This window comes from Zophobas morio, unplaced genomic scaffold, assembly GCF_036711695.1.
Source record: "Zophobas morio isolate AGI-343-1 ecotype UQ-CSIRO unplaced genomic scaffold, CSIRO_AGI_Zmor_V1 ptg000014l, whole genome shotgun sequence".
NCBI classification, from domain to species: domain Eukaryota; kingdom Metazoa; phylum Arthropoda; class Insecta; order Coleoptera; family Tenebrionidae; genus Zophobas; species Zophobas morio.
In genome coordinates, this window is record NW_026972119.1 from 11065099 (window position 1) to 11081521 (window position 16423).

Sequence of the window (16423 nt, forward strand, 5' to 3'; positions counted from 1 at the left end):
ATAATGAATTAGAAAATAAAGAAAATTTAACGGAAGAATTCTTGCCCACGTCCAATTGTGATAACAGTGCGAACGACATTTCAGAAGATTTCAAAAACGCTCGACAAACTTTCGCCTGTTGGCACTTCAGACGAATAGAAAGAATATTTCCAAAAGTAAGAAGGAGCACAAGAAGAAAAATTATGAAAAGAGAGAGCAAAACAAAAAAATAAAGATTCAACTAAGCCACTTGAAAAGGAAGAAACAGTTTTGCTATCTTCAGTAGAATATAAAATTGGGAATTTTGTAAGAATAATGTATTCTATTATATTATGTTTTGTAAGTATACTAGAAGCAAATAAAGCATAGACCCAATCACTGAACAATTTCATGGTTAGTCAACGATTCTGTTGCTGATCTATTCACTCTTCTAGATTGGTAAGTAGAATTGTCTATTATTATTAGCGTTTTTCACTGTCTTTAAGAAAAGTACACGTTTCTTCTAGATCTAGAGAATATACTATTTCATATGGTGATTTTCTATCGTGTGATTTTCTGTCATTGATTTTCTTACATAGAAAAACCAAATCCTTCACCACTTTGGATAAGGTACTTTTTTTTCTTTGTAAATCCTAGTAACATTATGATCAAATTTTTTGCTGTTTTACTAACTCTTCCTAGAACAAAAAATTCTATATACACACTTTTATATAAAACAATGCTGTATACAAATTCCACAACCCTTATACTTTTAATTCATCATCAATTTTCTTACGTGTACCTGTCGATACTCCACGTACACCATTTTCTATGAATTCAGTCACTGCCAGTCAAGGACATTTAAACCATAACTCAAAAACTATAAGTCGCCTACAATCGATATCGATTCTTCAGAAAATAGCATGCAAGCTCTCCTCCACCACGACCTAGAACTAGAGAATATGCGTGCCAACGTTTGCCCCCGGCTGATAAATTTCCCTCAGACGCCCTTATCTGCATGATGAACTGCCATAGTAATACACTGCATATCCGTTTAATATAATGACTGGATTTAGCAATAAGCCATACGATATGAGACGTTTCGAGTTGTTTATTATGGCAACCGTGAAGCAGCGCGAACGTTTATGTTCGCACAAATGTGAAAACCGACATTGATTTATTCCCGTTTGTACGTCCGCCACTAAAAATGCTTGATTGTGAATAGTGTGATCCCATGTATGCAAAGTGTGCTTATGGTATGACAATGGACGGTAGGTTCATCCCCGCGGTGTCGATTACGAGACACTTAATATTTATGCTCCCTAGACGTAAACATAATAAAAACGATAAAAACTGTCGTTGTGGTACTAAAATAAATAATAAGAGACCACATGTGAGCGTCACTCAATCCCTCGCTCGAATTTCAAAGGCGTAACAATTACGATAGAGTTTTTTTAAATGGTATTCCAAACGGACTGCTATAAGGGTGTGTTATTAAAAGATCATAAAACTGGTGCTGCTGGCACTTGATTTATGGCGCGGAGGAAACAATTGTAAAAATATTTCTTCTTTGAGTTTTATTAAATTTTAACTCGCTGTGTGTGGAGCAGTTCCCTGCAGATGTGTTTGCCCTCCACCGAGCCTTGTTTTTTTGTAGGTGCTGCATAAAAACACACCCTCGGAGTTTACGTAATATACAACGTAAACTATGCATGCTACAAAAGTTTTTGGAAACTGTTAAACTCGGAGGGCGACACACATACTTTGCTTATTTAGGGGGTAGTTTTGAATAACTAAATATTCATAGTTTTTCGACATTAATACCGAACACAATCAAGTAGGAACCCCTTTTCTTTATAGTAAAATTTTGTTGCAACGTAACTCAACATTGATCGTAGAACGAATGCTTTGGTAAAAATGTATTCTGACGTTTCAGTCTCGATTGTGAATAGTTTTTCTTCCTGAGCGTAAGCTATGAAAGTATAGTAATCGAAGCCATCGGGCGGTTTGCCACTTTTCCGTCTGTCTGTCTGTCGTCTGTACTAATTTTTATTAGATAGATAATTTCTGACACTACCGGATCGATTGTTATCAAATTTTCTGTGTATATTAGGAACATCATGTAGATGGTAAAACACTAACCAAATTTAACTAGTCATCCCCACCAGGTATCGGATGACGCCAACACCAAAATTTACAATAATATGGATTTTTTTATTTTATAAAATAAGATACTCTTGCACTTGTACACATTAATCAGTGTTGGATTTTCACACTAAACATCCAGGAAATTTATGAATAGAGGATTATTATTAGTATTATGCTGGGTCTATCCAAAATAATATACATAACCTTGCAAAAAGTTTGATGACGTCATCACAAAATTTTGTAATGAAAAACTCACTTGAAACAAACACATAGCACGCTTCTTTACATTTACTTTAACATTACATTCATATCTCAGTTCTTATAATTTTTCAAAAATATGAAATTATTACCTTCAATCAATTTTTTGATATCATACATTTTTGTGTTACTGTTCTTTAATTTTTCAATGTTTCGGTTTTATAATTTTTCATTCTACCAACTTTAATTGTTTCAATTTTTCAATTTCTCGACTTACAAATTTTCAATTTTCCAATTTGCAATTTTTCAGTTTGAAACTTTTCGATATTACAATTTTTCATTTTTCGATTTTTCAGTTTTCAATTTTTTATTTTTCGATATTTCAATTTTTCGTTTCCCCAGTTTTACAAGTTTTTGATTTTTATTTCCTTTTTGATTTATCAATATTTCTTTCGAATTTTGTAATTTTTTCTTTATTCAGTTTTGCAAATTTTCAGTTTTTGAATTTTCAATTCCCCGATGTTCCAACTTTTAAATTGCTCAATTTTGCAATTTTGGGATTTCTCATAATACGATTGCAATATTTCGATTTTACAATATTTCTTTCTAACGATTTTGCACTTTTTCGATCTCTAAGTTTCTTCATATTTTTCTTTCGATTTTTCAAGTTCTTAATTTCCAATTTTTGGATTTTTAAATGTTTTCATTTTATAATTTTTCGTTTTTCCATTTTTGATTTTCCAATTTTGCGATTTTTCCATTTTTTTGATTCGAAAAATTGAAAAATAAAAAAAAACGAGAAAAAATTGATAATTCGAAAAACTGACACGACGAAAAATTAACTAAAACTAAAAATTGAGACATCGCGGAAAAACGAATTAAATCTAAAAACTAGAAAACCCAAAAATTATGTAAAATCGAAAAATTAATGAATCGTCGAAATTGTAAAGTCGAAAAACTGTGCAAGATTGAAAGATCAAAAAATTGAAAAAATTAAAAAGGAAAAATTAAAAATCTAGAAATTGCAAAATACAATAAATGAAAAACATTTTAAAATCGTAAAATTTAAAAAGTCAAAAATCTTAAAAATTGTAGTTATTATTACAAATTTAAAACGAAAACTAGAAAAATTACAAATCAAAAATTGAAAAAACGAAAAATTAAAACATCTAAACATTGAAAAATCGAAAATTGGAAACTAAAAAACTGCAAATTGAAAAATTGAAAAATCCAAGATTTGAGAAATTTCACATTGAAAAAAGAAAAAAGTAAAATCAGAACATTGAAAAACCAATAAAACTGAAAAAAATAAAGAAAACAAAAAATCGAAACCCAAAATTGCAAACCTAAAAATTGAAGACACGATAAACTGAAAAATCGAAAAATTGCAAAATCTAATAATTGAAACATCTAAAAGTTGAAAAACCGAAAAACCGAAAGATTTAATCATGAAACAAGAAACAAAAAAAAGAATAATTGAAAAATTGGAAATCAAAAAATTTAAAAAACAAAATTATAAAATTACAACCTTAAAAGTCGAAAAATATGAAAAACCGAAACAAAAAATTATCAATCGTAAATTTGAGAAAATGAAAAACTGAAAAATCATGAAACAGAAAAACCTAAAATTGAAAAAAAAAATTAAAAAATCTAAAGTTAAAAAATCGAAAAATTGAAAATCGAACAATTCGAAAAGGAAAAATTGCAAATCGAAAAATTCATAAAACTAAAAATTGAGAAATTTTAATAATAATAATAATAAAAAATTTATAATACGCCGAGAAAAAGAAAAATATTAAAATCAGGACATTAAAAAACCGGGAAATTGAAAAAACAAGGGAAAAAATTTAAACAAAAAATGACAAGTCGAAAATTGAAGACACCAAAAATTGAAAAATCGAAAACTTGTAAAACTACAACTCAAAAAATAGCAAAATCTAGAAATTGAAACATCCAAAAGTTGAAAAACCGTAAAATTGAAACTCTAAGAACTTCATGTGATAAAATGAAGAAACGAAAAAACATGGAAACCGAAAAATTGATAAAAGATGAAACTGAAAAATCTGAAATTGATAAAACGAAAAATTAAGAAATTTAAAGGTTGAAAAATCTAAAAATAAAAAAATCCAGCAATTGAAGAAGTTTTAATCGAAAAAAGAAAAATTATAAAATCAGAGCACTGAGAAACCGAAAGATTGAAAGAATAAAAAAAAAACGAAACGAAAAATTGGAAATCGAAAATTGGAAAAAATGAAAAACTAAAAAATCGAAATACATATTGCAAAATTAAAAATTGAAAACTCGAGAAATTTTAACTTGAAAATTTGAACAAATTTAAATTGAAAAAACAAAAAGTTGTACAATCGAAACATTCATATTTTATAATGGAATACAGAACTGAAAAAATAAAGAAAATAAAAAACAGAAACGAAAAATTGCAAGTCGGAAAATTGAAAAATTAAAACTGAAAACGAGTAACTTGGTATGAAATATTGCGAAATCTAAAAATTATAAAATTCAAAAAAGAAAATTGGAAATCGAAAACTGGAAGAAATGAAAAACTAAAAAATCGAAAAAAAGTAAAATTAAAAATTGAAAACTCGGGAAATTTTAACTCGAAAATTTGAAAAAATTTAAATTGAAAAAACAAAAAGTTATACAATCGAAATATTCATTTTTTATACTCGAATACATAACTGAAAAAATAAAGAAAATAAAAACCACAAACGAAAAACTGCAAGTCGGAAAATCAAAAATTAGAACTGAAAACTCGAGAAACTCGGTATGAAATATTGCGAAATCTAAAAATTGTAAAATTCAGAAGATGGAAAATTGAAAAACTGAAAACTTTAAACTTGAAAACCCGACAAATTGCAAATCGACAATCTCAAAAACCAAAAAAAAAAAAAAATTAAAAATTAAAGAATTGAAAAATTCAACTGAAAAAAGCTGGGAGAGTATTATTTACCTGGTTCATTCTCAAAAAAGGTCATCAGAAAACAAAAAATTGCAAGAAATTTTTATAATTCTTTAAAGAAGTTCTTCGAAATAACCTTTGACCAATTTTTTCAAGCACTGTGTTCTAATTTTCCCAGATTGTCTGCAACATTTCATTTTTTGTTTCCTCACGTTTGATATTATTTTTTTTTATAAAATGTCCAACTTATTTCTGGCGAAGCCATCGAAAATTGAAAAAAATGACGCATGTTATCCTTGCTGGGAGTAACATTTTTTATTTCTTGAAATTTTTCAGGAATTAAGTTCGAATGCTAAGTTAATTCCATATAACTAAAACAGTTTTATCTAATTTATAACCATTCAACAGTTATTATACAGTGTGTTTCGACAGTTTTGTGACAAAAGAGTATTAATTGATTACTCTTCCTTGGAAATTCACAATCCACAGATTCCTTTCCACATCGAATAAAACAATGTTGCAAGTCAAGAAGTTTCATCTCCAGAAACTGGGAAAAGGATCGCTCTCACCACCTAAAATTCGGCATATCCGAACTTTGCTCCCTATTTGTTATACTATTAGTTCCCAGAAAGTGGAATTGACAGTTGTGCCCCCTATTATTCATCACTGTCACTGTTCAACAGAACTAGGTCAAGCATCTCTACCTTTCCGAAAAAACAATATAATAAATTACACCCTCGCCTTTTTCGCGAAAAACCTACCCTGACATAATCGCAACAATTACAGGAAATTTTAACCCCGAAACAAAAACCGCTGCTCACTCTCCCGCTCATTCATCGATGTCATTATAATTAAAACCAAACCCCACACATTCAGAAAATGGCAACACAACCGCCAGAATATGAAATGACACTTGACGAAAACAAACAGAATTCCCCTCTAATTCGTGATAATGCAAAGGGTCCGTGAATACCAGCTGTCTGTCAAGCGCATGTGCGCGGATGCTACCTGACCGCGATCAAGTGCTCCGCGACACAAACATTCGAACATCTGTCGACAATTGCAACCCCAACGTCATACATGGATGGCGCGATTGTGGGGCTGTCGCAGTCCTGATGGGGGGCGGTGCCGGCGAAACGTCGCGATTTATGACAGCCGATATGCAAGTCGCTTCGATTATGCCGAATTTATGACACGCATGATACTGTTAGTTGATTTGACACGCCGCCAAATTTAATAATGCGGAATGCCAAGGACAGTTGGTGACAATGGGTCTCGTTAGACGCTAAGTACTCCCCTACCCATTTGCGCGACGAGCAAATTCAATTATGGAAATGTGCATGTTTTTCGGTATACATCATACCAACTAACATGAAGGGGGTTAAAAAATTGACTTTTGGACCCGGGATGTCGGCAGCTGATGACATGAGTCTGGAAATTATAAAAATTTTCCAGTGGGTCTTTTTTCATCATTTTTTTTTGTGTGTTCAGTGACTACAAGAAAAAAAAAACACTATACTTGATTTATTCAGTTACGGACATTCAAAAATAATGACCCAAACTCAGATAAAATAAGAAATGTAAAATTTATATATACTTATAATTAAACTTTGAATTAATGAAATATGCATTTTTTTACTTCCGTTTAAAAAAAATTAAGCAAGTCCCATGGTGTGCATATATTTATATCAACGAAATAATACAACGCTACCCGCTGTTTCATCGAACCTTTGTTTCTTTCAGGAAAGGAACCTGTTGTATATTATCATTAAGGATCATTGCCATAATCTTAAGCGATTTATTTTTGGTTTGCAATAAGTCAGAGTTCACTGTTTGCCGGACTCTACTTTACCTCAAAATCTGCCTATGGTAAATCGTGAAATTCTTCCTACTAAACACCTTTTGTTTTCTTTGTTTTTTCAGGTTGACACGACGTCTAGCGACCGCCCTCTTCCAGGAAGTTTCGTGAACTTTGGCGTATGAGTCAACACGAAAAATCCCAACAACACAACTAACATCAACAAATCCTCTCCACATGTTGAGGGGTAGCAAGCTCATTTGTAACCAAAACTGAATTGGCGACCAAGTGATCCTTGTCTAAAACACAAAAAATCCCCCACAAAAGGTTGTGTTTTCTTGTCAAGTTTCATGTTTTCTCTCCGCCTGAGTGTGTATAGTGGTAGTGAATAACAACGATTAGATGACCAATAGTAAGCTACTATACAATATTTTATATTTATATTCCATGTTTCATATCTTCTAGATATGTCTGGTGTCCAGTTTCGATCTGTCTAGTCTATTTTATTCCAACCAACAACTTAATTACGTCATTTCAAAATCTTGCTAGGTAAATCCGACTTAATTTTCCTTACCTTTTACCTCAAAATTTTTAATCAGATTTAAATTTTCCTAATTTTTTAGCTACAACAATTATACAAAAAAAAATGAAAACTTATCTTAGGGAATGTAAAACTAACTGTTCTGAAATCGTGAAAAAGGTTTAAGGTTATCGTAAACGTGGTAAACGCTAATCATTGTACAACATATTATGCCTATACACTTATGGTTTATCAGAGCACCCATATTTTTGACCTTGCTAGTACAGATTTTCCAAAAAAAAAAATCAAAATGGAATTAAATTTTACAGTTTATTTTAGAAATTAAAAATTTTTGGGGTTATTATTGTTTGATAAGTCGCTAATCAAAATGTGTCTGTTCATCCCCATCACAATTTTGATGACATCACCTCTTTTAATGTAAATATTAGGGTTATTCCAAATGAAACTGCATAATCAAATTTGATAATTTAAAAACTAAAAAATTTAAACTGGAAAACTCGAAAAATTGCAAATCAGAATTGAAAAATTAAAGTCAAAAAAGTTATTTAAGACACTGGTTTTTACTTTACAGAGGTTACCAAAAAATAAAAATTGCGATATTTTTATTATTCAGTGATGGACGATTTCTGCTGGTGTTACAGAAATAGAAGACTAAAAAAGTCCAGCCAATTCTATCAAGTTTTGAAAAACTTTCTGTCTTGTCATCATTATACCAAACTCAAGAGGATAAAACTCGTTTAAAAAAAATGTGGTCGTGGGTCAGTTGAAAATATGTGACTCTGACGACTCATTAAACCCACTTCTGCAAGTATTTAAATCAATCTGTGAAGACACATCTTTGTTGCTTACGTTGTTACAGGTGGTGGGAGATTCGTAAGTTCACTTTCGTTGGAAGGCTAACAATACATATACAGGGTGAGCCACTAAATGTCCTGTTTTTGACGCATTGCACACAACTTAGTCTTTTGAAATCACAGGTTACTACATTATTACTACTTCCTTTAATTTTTTTAAGAATGGACGAATTCACAAAATAATAATAAATAAAATTTAGACAAATATACACAGTGTTTATAAAAAATATTACAATTTTCAAAAATCGATATTTTAGTTATTTCAAATAGAACAGCTTGTATTTTATTACTGCCTCCTGTTTTTGTTAATTATTTTCTAAATTTAAAGTCGATAGTCATTGCAATTTTTTACTGTTTTGATGAGAGACACACGGAGATATTGAAAGAAAGAGAACAAAAGTTAAAGTAAGGGGTAGTAACAAAAAACTGAAACAACGATGTTTCAAAACTGTGACATTTAAATTTTTTATAACCACTCTGTATATTAAAATTTGATATAATTGATACCACTACAATGTGCATACCTCTGCTTATCGTCCGTACAATATTGCAACACATATACGTATATTTAAATCTATGTAAAGATATATTAACCGTTAATAAACATTACATTATGTAACACAGATCTTAAAAATAACATTATAGCGATTTTTTAAAAGCCCTTGCATTGCTATAAAATTCAAGAAAATTAGATTAACGTGGCAACGTCGCTTTAAAATTTCAAAAATCAAATAAAGGGGACCAGGAGGTTAATAACTCACCTTGTATACAATTTGCATCAGTTTTGATAAATTTAACAATACGACTTGTACTTACAAATAACAATTATAAAATATACTTTTATCTGAAATATACTCGTTTTTTAGGGAATATAAATCTGCAGTTAATATTTGATCTTTAGTGATTCTATTACCACATTAGGGAGTTTAATTTCTAATCGAGACCATACTTAGTTTTTGGTTCATTGCATTGTTACGTTGATCAGTGAAGAAAATCGGCGTGGGTAAAACTCAACAATTTATTTCTTAGTAACTCAAATTTACACGTCTAATTACACAGCAATTATGTACAAAATAATTCCGGCGCAACTTGGCTGGCTTCTCTCAACATTCGCTGGACTCGACTCGACTCAATAATAATCGTTCTCGACGATGGCCTCAATTTAAACCTATACGTTTCACTCGATGGATCGAGAACGCCGCTTCGAGGTTTTTCTGGGCCGCAATCGCGACTTCCGGTAACCCGCTTCTGACTTGTTTTTATGGAACGCCGCCTAGCTACCGTCACCGACGATGACCCATAATCACCGCACATACTAAAAATCTCTCGACGGCCCATAGGCGTCGTACCGAGAGGTCGCATGGGTTTATTTCGTAACAGTATATTCGTTTTTACAACAATTTTTACAAGATTAAACTTTTTTGGTGCTTTAGAGCCCTACATCCCGGAACTAAAATGTTATTTAAGTTAGTAAATAAAAGTCGAATACTGAAGGATATGATTTTATACTAGACCGTAGTCGACTCAGCAACTGAAGGCAAAGACAGCGAATGTTTCATTATCAAAGAAGACCAATAGCAATAATATTAGTAGTAAATTTAAATCCAAAGGATAATAACCCCCTTAAATCGGTTATATTCAAAGAATAAGCGCTAGAAATTGTTGACCTTAGTGTAAAACATACCGAAATATAAAAAAGTACAGACAGTATGTCTAGTTCTGATAGAAAATTTGAAAAGGAGAATCAGGATGTAATTTTTAAAATTACAAAATATCTTTTTTTCCAATTTCAATAAACAAAAAGTTGAAAAAATTCATAGCGACACTGTTACTCTGCAGAATGGATTAGAAGTACCTCGATTAGTATTCCATTTAAATCAATAGTTAAAATGACGGTCTGCCGGTATTACGAAAAAACGACCTGTTGCATTGTTTTACAAAATACGTTCAATGATTCAAGGACAACAAGCACCGAACTGTGTTCATATAATGTTATTTCTGCAAAATTGATGAAACAGAATGGTTGAAGCACTTGCATAAAATTTAACACTAGGTTACAAAATTTTATAAACGAAAATGTATCTTTCAAGAAGATTGAGCACATTTAGAAATAATATAAAACGAAGAAGTGCTCGACTGTATTCTCTACAGGGCATTATTTTGCCACTGATTCTTGTGGAGCTCAGATCGATGCTACTTCTCATCCATTTACTTCAGCGTATCAACAACCTTAAAGAATTGCATTAAATTTGACGATCAAGGTGGCAGCTGCACGAAATGTCTTAATCTAATTTCATGGGTTTGGGAAAATCGTGTTGTTTAGTTTTTGTTGCTACTAAAATTATTGCGTTAAATTACTTTCAACTGGAAAATGTTTTATATTAAATGCAAGTTAGGGAAAGTGTCTTTGGCAATACAGTCTATTAAGAATGTCAAAATATGTCCGAATTGCTTATAAATTATTGCCACATTTCAGAGGGCATTGACTGACTTCTGCTTTCTTATCTGGACAAGATTGATTTATAACGGCACTAGACAGATTTGGACAATTTTTACTTTTCCAGTGATAATTTAATGTGACACTCTGTATATGCTCCATTAGAAACAAATTCATAATAAAGTCATAAATAGATAGTAACTATCAAAAAATACCGTTTGGCAAGTTACAGATTTTTTTCACCAGTAGCGTTCACAAGTGCTAAAAACTTTTGACAGTGAAACTAAATTTAACTCCTGGATTATTTGTAATCATAACAAGTACGGTACAATGGATGGTAAACATAATTGACAGCGTTAATTTTAATGAAAACACCGCAACAACAAAATTTTCCAGTCGAACGCTTAAATGTAATAAACAGGAAAGAACAATGAGCGTTACTCCACGCATAATTTTATTTTATTACATCTGAAACTCAAAATTATTGTATTCAAATTAATCAATGGAATAATTTCACGTCAACACGTATTTATTTGCCCGACAATTATGCCTACATTTTCACAGCCTGTAACAAAAACAGGAAAAAGCACTCCGCTAATCACAAACAAAACCGGTCGCATGCCATAATAGGAAAGATACAAAGGCGAGCATGTTTTCGGGATGTAGCGGTACATCTACAAAGGGTTATTTTCCCAAGTTGCCCTTAAAAACCTACTTACATCCGGTGACAGTAACGATTTATTCCGAGCGACCTCGCTGGCCCAAATCCTGTTCTGGACCACCTGAGTTTCCCTTTCAATACTCACCATTAACGTTCTTCCAAAGAACGACCGGTGTCAAATACAGCGGCGATTTGCTTCGGAGCCGACGATTTAGTTACGCCGCAACAAGGGTACGAGGGCACGTCCTTGGACCAATTCCGAAAATTTCCCTTTTATGCAGATGATGCTCCTTGTTTATCGAAACAATTAGCGCTCGGTGGCTAAGAGCCCGATAAAAGGATAATAAAAAATGTTGGAGGGTCTTTGGGCCATGTTTGCTCAAGCTATTGTCGCCTGCGTTTGTTTATTTGATGGTTTTATATTTTATAGGTGTTTTATAGAGTTATCTCTGGCGGTTTTGGTGCGACGGAATTGGTGTTTGTTTAGGGCTTGAATTCCTGGATAATCTTTCGAAGAAAGGATCCATAATATCGCGGGGATTTGAAAAAGAGATTTGACAGGTTTCAAAAGACTAGCACCGAACAGTAAACTTTCGGTTTCACTTGAAGGAATTAAGGACGTCCTGAAATTTCTCACAATGTGGTTATTTATTCATTGTCGGGTACCACGACATCTTGTTATGGACTTCGAGGAATTACTGGATACGGTAATGTTTGTCCTTGCATGGTTTACCTGCAACAAAAGATACCAAGTTACAAATTGTTATAATGGAGCTCTGTAGCAATGATAATGTTAACTAGAGACAATTACCCACTTATACGTTATGTCAAATTACAAACAATTTCAGCTTGCTCTATAATTTATACGGTACAACATGCAAGTATTGGGTATTGATGCGTTTCGAATCTTATGTGGGTTAAATTCAATACGAAAATGTTAATCCAATATTCACAACCATCGGATTATTAATCTGCTATGACTAATTATTCGTTTCAAACGTTACACGCCCGGCTAATGCAATTCAAATCCGAATTAAAAATAAATCATCGCATTAAAGCCGTTCCTAATATTTAATATTTATGTGGGATGTATTCAGCACCATGATTACATTATGCCTACGTGCCAGAACTTGAAAGGATAACTCCCATTATGCTTGAACTATAAGTTCGCAAAAGTACTAAATTCTTGTTGATTTGTACGTTAATTGAGTTTCTTTCATCACTTCTGAGACATTTCAGGAGAGTTGAAAACATAACCGCTGTCGCACAAATTTATGTGAGTTTTTATTAGCTAATTAGAGGTAGACCTAATTCAGTTCAGGTTAATTAATTATTTAAATAAGGAACTGACTCCTTTGAAGGGTGATTATACCAAATGCTTATTTTTGTTTCAAATTTAATTAAATCTTTGCTGAATGCAAAATTATCATTTCTGATTTTCACGAGTTTCTCCTCCATAATTAATTTAGCCAATACTGTCATTAGTCAGATCCTTTACTTTCCAAATATTAAGCTCTTGACTTGAAAACACAAACAGAAGCAGACATTTCCAACAACTCGCTTAAATTTGCAATTACGTCATTGGTAAAAATATTTTTTTATTTTCATTTATTTCAGTTTTCAGATTAACGTATTAATTGATTTTACATGAGTATTATGAATTCTGCGTTGGGTTATTAATTAACTCTCGAAAAATAAAATATTTTCGAAAAACGTGTTTAGCTCAAGTTTTCTGATTTGTTTTTGGCGAAATGTTTGTAAAATTCGTAATTTATTATTCATGCACACAGCGCGAAAATAATGTTCTGTTAATGAGTAATGTTGCAGTATTTTAATTAAGATTCATTCACTGTGCGCTGCATCGATGTGAAAAAACTCCGCAAAAAATGTCTGATGATAAGGTATTGGCGAGAATTTTTTGTGCATTTTTCGTGTTATGCGAAGGAGTTCTGTCGCTCTCAACTTTGTTTAGGGCGGGTGCGGTCTATAAATTAGTTTGTTTAAGAGGTTTATTTTTGTTAAAAATAATTTGGTTTCGGGCTTAAAATGAAAGGTGAGTGTTGTGATGTGCCCATGAGGAAGGAGTCTGCAAGGATCGGCGCGGGAGGAAAGGAAATCGGGATTTAAGGGCAAGTGTCTATTATTCAATGTTTTGTGTCTTATTTCTTCAGTTCTTTAATTCTAAATTGATATATAAATGCGGATGTTAAGGGAGAAGTAGTTGTATTGTACAAATCCAACGTTAATTATTTAAAAATTAAATCCAATTTTGATTTGTTCCCATTATGTTTATGTCTTTGTTTTACGCATCACTGAAATTAATAATATTATTCATCGCAATTATCGTTATTGTTTTTTTTAAATTTCAGAATTATTTTGAAAACATTTTTGTATTTGGGACATAGAACTAAAAGTTCACTAGTAAATCAGCAAAAAAACGTTTCTGATAATCATTTAATTGAAAGAAGTGGCTTTCAATGTTTGAGATTATTGAGAAGTGTTTATTGAAGTTTCGGTAAAATTAACTTTAGAATGTTCTCAAATTCCAAAAGTATTGTAAAAGGGTTATTTTTATTAAACTTTCATTTCTTGTTTTCTGGACATTTTCCAGTTTATGAAGTCAAAACATCGATTTTCCGTTTCCGTTCATCTGTTAGCGAATTTTTAGGCAAATAATATCTGTAACTCTTTTTTTTGTGTATTTTGAATCTGTTTCATAGATTTTTTATTCATTTTCATCAAGAATCATGTGATGTAAATGTAAAATTTTGCTTAGAATTTATACTGTGATTTCAAAACTTTTTCTAATTAGTACTTTTTAAATCCTACCTACTTACTAAACCTGTGTAATGTTGAATTACAACGTTATTAAAAATTAGTATGTATAAAGTTGATATTAACTTCTATGGTATTTTTCTTTATGTATACATCTCATGTGTTTTTTGTTGCAGTGGGTTCGTAAATGAAGACGAGGGTATTCGCTAAACTATAGCAGAAGAAGAAGCCTAAAGGTTACAATTTTGCACTAATTTTAAATTAGGTCTTATTTTTTTAACATTTTTTTTGTCTTTTATGAAGGTTATTTTGAACGGTAATTTTGTCTTATTTTTGTATCAAATTTTTTGACGTTTTTTTGTTGCATATTTTATTTATTTTTTTTGCAATTTTTTCCTTATGTCCCTATATGTTTAGACAATTTTTTACATTCGATTTTTCGTGCAGAAGAAACAAATGACATTTTATTGAATTTTTGTTCCCAAGAACCTCTATTTTTAGAATGACGTCTAGATCAGGTTGTCAAAATTTCGGTGTTCTAAGTTTCTTTTCATGTATGTAAAAATTGATAACTGAATACTGAATAAGTTTCTCGCTAAATAGTATCGCATTCTTTTTATTTTACATCATCTACTGCTCTTTTACACATGTTTTTCTTTTCTTTAGTTAAAATGCGAATCTGCTATACTGTGTCAGGATAAACTCGTTTTGGAATTAAATTTTCCAGAATGTTTCGATTCTTGATTTGTCTCATTTTTATTTCCACGTTAATTCCTGCTCTGGGATCCAAATTTTAGCATATTTTTACTTCCCGAGCGTAAGCCAAGAAAGTATAGTAGTCGAGTCCATCGGACGAATGACCACTTTTATATTTTCTCGACGTTTCATGACCCCTACAGTACGAAAAAAGTAGTCTCCCGTTTCCATCTCTCTGTCACTCTGTCTGTATCCATTTTTATTAGACACTTAATCTCCGAAACTGCTGGACCGATTGTTGTCAAATTTTGTACATATATTAGAAGTATCATGTAAAATGTAGATAGTTAAATACTTACCAAAATCTTGCTAATCATTCCCACCAACAATTTGATGACGTCCTCTATAAATGTGGTTTACGAATCTGCTTTGAGTATTTCCCTTACCGTCGAAATTTTTGCAAAAACACAATGCACACATAATAGTACTTTACGATTAGCGTAAGGCATCCCGGTTGTGGCTTAGTGGTTGAGCGTGAGAATACGGACCGGACATCGCGCGTTCGATTACAGGCTTGGCTTTTCGTTTTTCTTTCTTTTTTTTCTCTCACATTGTGTATTATCTATATTTTTGACGTCATAGCAATTTTTATTTGGATGAAATTACCCCACTTTTTCGAAAACGTGAGAACACGCCCACCTTTATTTAATAAGAATAATAATAATAATAATATTCAAAACATCTTGTTCGATTGTGGTTGTATCAATAACTTTAGTACCCTATTTTGAGGCGACAAACTCATCGAAATCAAGACAATTTTTACTTCCCGAGCTAGGGAAATATAGTCTGAGTCTATGGGACGATTTGCCACTTGTGTATTTTTTGCCTTGCATTTGTAATGGTTTGTTACAAGTATTATCTATGTTAATCACGTCATCACAAAATTGTTTATTCGTCAAATTAAGAATGAGTCCCCCTATTTTCTTGAAAATATAGAATGCGCCCGGCGATATTTATTAATGATAATTTTGTAGGTAAGCGAAGAAAAATGTTGCTTCTCCGGTGGGAATCCAATCGCACGTTTACCGCTTGCCGGGCGGGTGTCCTTACCACTAGACTACGGAGGAGCTTATCTTTCTTCGCTTACTACTATTTTTTTTTACTAGCCCACTGAATTTGTTCTCACTTTCTCGAAAAGAATTATAATAATAATATTTAGAATATTTTGTTCGATTGTGGGTTCATTAATAATTTGAATCCTCTGCTTTGAGGCGATCGACTCATTCAAATCAAACTAATTTCTACGTGTATCTTAAATTGAATTCGCAAAACCTTGCTTAGAACACACTTTTCTAGAACTCTACGCAGCATGGGTGGTTTTACAAAAAGCACTATTTCATCCTGCATTGATTAAACGAAAAAGTATGCATTTATTTTTCA

General features: G+C 31.8%; 1 long non-coding RNA gene across 1 annotated transcript in view; it reads right to left on the bottom strand.

The window, feature by feature from the left end:
- The window catches only part of LOC135129277 (uncharacterized), a 399410-nt gene that overhangs the window by 76058 nt on the left and 306929 nt on the right, over window positions 1–16423 (bottom strand). Inside the window, exon 3 of the long non-coding RNA XR_010280545.1 lies at window positions 11658–12245. This is a non-coding gene — a long non-coding RNA (uncharacterized LOC135129277). The remainder of the gene's footprint in view (window positions 1–11657; window positions 12246–16423) is intronic.